Consider the following 6,000-nt stretch of genomic DNA (forward strand, 5'->3'; position numbering starts at 1 on the left):
AGCATAACATGATCAAACCCTAGAACTCATTAAGTGTTAATCACATGGTGATGTGAATTAGATTATTGACTCTAGTAAACTCTTGGGTGTTAATTACATGGCGATGTGAACTAGATTATTGACTCTAGTAAACTCTTTGGGTGTTAGCCACATGGTGATGTGAACTATGAGTGTTGATCACATGGCGATGTGAACTAGATTATTGACTCTAGTGCAAGTGGGAGACTATTGGAAATATGCCCTAGAGGCAATAATAAAATGGTTATTATTATATTTCCTTGTTCATGATAATTGTCTATTGTTCATGCTATAATTGTATTAACCAGAAACCGTAATACATGTGTGAATACATAGACCACAACATGTCCCTAGTAAGCCTCTAGTTGACTAGCTCATTGATTAATAGATGGTTATGGTTTCCTGACCATGGACATTGGATGTCGTTGATAACGGGATCACATCATTAGGAGAATGATGTGATGGACAAGACCCAATCCTAAGCATAGCACCAAATCGCGTAGTTCGTTTGCTAGAGCTTTTCTAATGTCAAGTATCATTTCCTTAGACCATGAGATTGTGCAACTCCCGGATACCGTAGGAGAGCTTTGGGTGTATCAAACGTCACAACATAACTGGGTGGCTATAAAGGTGCACTACAGGTATCTCCAAAAGTGTCTGTTGGGTTGGCAAGAATCGAGACTGGGATTTGTCACTCTGTATGACGGAGAGGTATCTCTGGGCCCACTCGGTAATGCATCATCATAATGAGCTCAATGTGACTAAGGAGCTAGCCATGGGATCATGCGTTACGGAATGAGTAAAGATACTTGCCGGTAGCAAGATTGAACGAGGTATGGGGATACCGACGATCGAATCTCGGGCAAGTAACATACCGATGAACAAAGGGAATTGTATACGGGATTGATTGAATCCTCGAAATCATGGTTCATCCGATGAGATCATCGTGGAACATGTGGGAGCCAATATGGGTATCCAGATTCCGCTATTGGTTATTGGGCGGAGAGGTGTCTCAGTCATGTCTGCATGATTCCCGAACCCATAGGGTCTATACACTTAAGGTTCGGTGACACTAGAGTTGTAATGGGAATAGTATGTGGTTAACGAAGGTTGTTTGGAGTCCCGGATGAGATCCCGGATGTGACAAGGAACTTCAAACTGGTCCGGAGGTGAAGATCGATATATTGGACGAAGGGTATTGGAGTCTGGAATTGTTCTGGGAGTACCTGGTGATGACCAGCGTGACCGAAAGGAGTTTCGGAGGCCCCAACAAGCGTTGGGGGCCTTATGGGCCAAGGGGATGGGGCACATCAGCCCACTAAGGGGTTGTGTACCCCTACCACCCCATCTCACGTATCCTGGAGAGGTGGGGACGCCTCCCCTAGGGCAGCCGCCCCTCCCGGCTTAGGGGCCAAGTTTCCTAGGGGTGGGGGCGCCCAAACCCATCTAGGGTTTCCCCTGTGGCCGCCGCCCCTTCCCTAGGGAAACCCTAGGGCGCCTCCTCCTCCCCCCTTCACCCTATATATAGTGAGGGAGAGAGAGGGCAGGCGCACCCCTTCCCTGGCGCAGCCCCTCCCTCCTCCAACACCTCCTCCTCCTCCGTAGTGTTTAGCGAAGCTCTGCCGGAGAACCATGAGCTCCATCGCCACCACGCCATCGTGCTGCCGGAGCTCTCCCTCAACTTCTACTCTCCCCTTGCTGGATCAAGAAGGAGGAGACATCCCCGGGTTGTACGTGTGTTGATCACAGAGGTGCCATCCGTTCGGCGCTTGATCGGATCTTCCGCGATTTGAATCGCCGCTAGTACGACTCCATCAACCGCGTTCTTGTAACACTTCTGCTTAGCGATCTTCAGGGGTATGAAGATGCACTCCCTCTCTCTCATTGCTAGCATCCCCTAGATTGATCTTGGTGACACGTAGGAAAATTTTGAATTATTACTACGTTCACCAACAGCCTCGTGGCTGTTCTGACTTACACTCCAAGTCTCCAAGTCTCCTTGGTGTCTTCTCGTCCAAGAAAAATCACCGCGAAAGTTTTATTCCGTCTGGACTCCGTTTGGTATTACTTTTGTGTGAAACTATAAAACAAGGAAAAAACAAAAAATCGCACTGGGCTCTAGGTTAATAGGTTAGTCCCAAAAATCATATAAAATAGCATATTAATGCATATAAAACATTCAAAATAGATAATATAATAGCATGGAACAATAAAAAATTATAGATACGTTGGAGACGTATCACATATCCAATGCTTTGATGTTTACGGAGACGCTTATGGAGAAAAAAATTCCAAAGCACGATGAGTACACGTTACATTGCGCGGAGAGTACAAGTTGTGTTGGGGAGTACAAGTTGTACTATGCGGCAAGTAGAAGTTGTAATGTGCGGGAAGTACAAGTTGTATTGTGCAGGAAGCACGAGTTGCACTACATAAGATGCACAACCTATACTGCGTGGGAGTACATTGTACATGGGGAGTACACCTTTGTTAGTGCATGAAGCACAAGTTACCATGGGAAGCACAAGTCAGTTCTTGATGGGAGCACAAGTTACATTCGAGAAAAAGTTCATCGAAACCCATTAACATGGGATCTAACTGGAAGGCCTCTGTGAGAGAACACAACTGCAAAAATGATTTGTAATTTAGATGCTTGGTTCAAAAGATGCTTCAGTTTGAAAATCCTATGCCACAAAAGAGTCAAGTACTCTTCCATCCTCCCATGGTGGGAAAAACCCACCAGAACTCCTTGGTAGTAACAAGCGGTACATATGCACAATGCCACATGTCATCACCAGAGGAGTTTTTGGAGCAATTCTTATAAGGTGTACCCCTTAATTAATGATTTCATTTTTATTTATAGTTTTATACATAATCACTATACAACTATTTTTTGTTTGAGAAACACTATATAACTGTTATGCTTTTTAAAGGTTAGACTACTATAGATCCGAACAACACCGGTCGGCCAGATTGTATCATCACAGACGAATTCTCGATCATTCAGTGCCTCAGGGTTAGTGATGACTGCTATATCATAGACCGGCCAGTCGACCGGTTAGTGATAAATATTTTCACAGACGAGTTCTCCATTCAGTGATAAATGGAACAGTGAAGGCAAAGATATAGACAATCACTGATTGCCGGTATTATGTGCCCGTTCAATGATGTTCATATTAAAGCCGGAAGCTTGGGACTCTGCACTATTAGCAGCATAGTAGTCTAGCTAGTTGCTACAAATGTAGCCCCATGCTTCACAACAATACAAATCCCAGCATCACATACAAATATTTTCAATAATCCATTTCATAAGTACAAATACACAATCTTTTACATTATATTTCATTTCATGTCTTATACACATACATTGAACTAGGAAGCTTAACATACAATTAATTACATATAAAGTACCTTGACCGCCACATCATGCTTCTTCCATTCTCAATCTGGCAAACTCATATTCCACCATCCTTGTTTTGGACTGCTTTTGCACCTCCTCTATGTCATGTTGAAGCTTTTGTGCTGCTTCATTAGCTTGTGTTGCCCCGGCTTAACACGCTAGTTCTTTTGGGGCTTATGAATAGCTGTGGAAATAAGCTATCCCCTCCTGAGCTTATTCTAGAATCTCAACCTAAAATTTTATTTTAGAAGTCTACTAGTTAATCCTTAATCAATAAGCTTCTATTTTTTTAGGTTGGGCTTCTAGAATAAGCTGGGGAGAGGACATCTTATTTCCACAACCACTCATGAGCCCCAAAAGAATTGGCTCAAAATCTAATTGGATCATTGAAGGAATTACCACATGCTGCATTTCATAGCCAGTTATCCGCTTAGCGGGAAGATTCCGTATATTTGTACAATGCAACAAAAATGTCACAATAATATATCCCTGTATGCAAAAAGAACAAATGGCATTATGACATAGGAATTGACATACCAAGAAGAACATTCTCAGATTTTAACTCACATCACAATGACACATATACCAAACTGTAGGGAACTAGAAGACTACATTATATCAAACCTATACTACACATATATTTGTATAAGGATGTAGTACGTAAGGAAATGTAAATGAACACATTGGTAGCTTACGGATGACACATCACATATAAGATACCACATGTCCTATGCCTACTTCGCCTTGCTCCTCATCCTTAGAATAAATATTAGCAAGTTGGATAAGATCTAGTGGCAATCTTTTTTGTGTACAGTGCAACTAAAATGTGTATCTGATTGAAAAGACTACTTGTTATTTAGCCTTCATGAAGGTAAATCAATTGGAAGCACTTGATATTTGGGTATTAGACATCAATATAAAACCAGCAACACTTCTGGCTAATGCTCTTACAAAGAAGACTGCTAAGGATATTATCATGCATACTAACATGGATAACATAATACTTGGTACATTGTCACACACAATCATGCATACTATATGATACTAGTAAGCTACACATGCCTCACACGTGAGAGTTTATATAACGAAAGTACGACTGAGTATTGATATATCTCATATTAGAATAAGCTAAGGTGTATATTCAGAGTCACATTTACATTAAGAATAAGATGTAGATTTGATTTTTGCCACCCCTCTCATCTAAAATTGAATTGTAGCTATATAATTAAAGTATGTAAGTGTCTAGAACAAAGAAGACGACTCTTCTTTTTTTTTAGAATAAAAGAAGAAGACTCTTTGTTTTGAGGTTCATAAGAGCATCTCTAGCAGATCCCGCAAACCGGCCCATCCGCCAAAATAATCGTTAGTTTACGGGGCGGAGGCTAATTTGGCAGCCGGAACAGATCCCATATATTCGTCCATCCATGATTTTTTGAGGGATCCTCCAAGCCGTGGCTCATTTCCTCCATATCTATTGGATTTGAGCTCTTTTTTACAGGGGCCTGCAAAACATAGAAACGGTTGGTAGGAGGGAAGGTTCAGCTCCTGCCACGGTGAGGGAGTCCTGGATTAGGGGGTCTCCAGACAGCCGGACTATATCCTTTGGCCGGACTGTTGGACTATGAAGACACAAGATTGAAGACTTCGTCCCGTGTCCGGATGGGACTCTCCTTGGCGTGGAAGGCAAGCTTGGCAATACGGATATGTAGATCTTCTTCCTTGTAACCGACTATGTGTAACCCTAACCCCCTCCGGTGTCTATATAAACCGGAGGGTTTAGTTCGTAGGATAACAACAATCATACCATAGGCTAGCTTCTAGGGTTTAGCCTCTACGATCTCGTGGTAGATCAACTCATGTAATACTCATATCATCAAGATCAATCAAGCAGGACGTAGGGTATTACCTCCATCGAGAGGGCCCGAACCTGGGTAAACATTGTGTCCCTGCCCCTGTTACCATCCGCATTAGACGCACAGTTTGGGACCCCCTACCCGAGATCCGCTGGTTTTGACACCGACATTGGTGCTTTCATTGAGAGTTCACTTGTGCCATCACCGTAAGGCTTGATGGCTCCTTCGATCATTGGTAACGATGCGGTCCAGGGTGAGGTTTTCCTCCCCGGACAGATCTTCGTATTCGGCGGCTTCGCACTGCGGGCCAACTCGCTTGGCCATCTGGAGCAGATTGAAAGCTACGCCCCTGGCCATCAGGTCAGGTTCGGGAACTTAAACTACGCTACCGACATCCTCGGAGACTTGATCTTCGACGGATTCAAGCCCATGTCAGGTGCGCCGCACGATCACGACGAGCATGCCGTAACTCTGTCGTCGGACAGTGTTCGGGAGATCACACCTGCAACCACTCCGGCCCTCAATCCGGAGCAAATTGCGCCATCCGAGGACGGAGGGATAGACCCCGCCATGGAAGCCGCACTCTCAGTGGCGATGGAGCCGGATACTGACTTCACCCCTTACGAGAGCCGTGTTGCCGAACCACTGGATTCGTCCCCGGCCACGGACTCCGAGCCGCCTGCGTCCGTGCCCATCGAATCTGATTGGGCACCGATCATGGAGTTCACC

This window comes from Triticum urartu, chromosome 4 (genome assembly GCF_003073215.2).
Source record: "Triticum urartu cultivar G1812 chromosome 4, Tu2.1, whole genome shotgun sequence".
Lineage (NCBI taxonomy): Eukaryota > Viridiplantae > Streptophyta > Magnoliopsida > Poales > Poaceae > Triticum > Triticum urartu.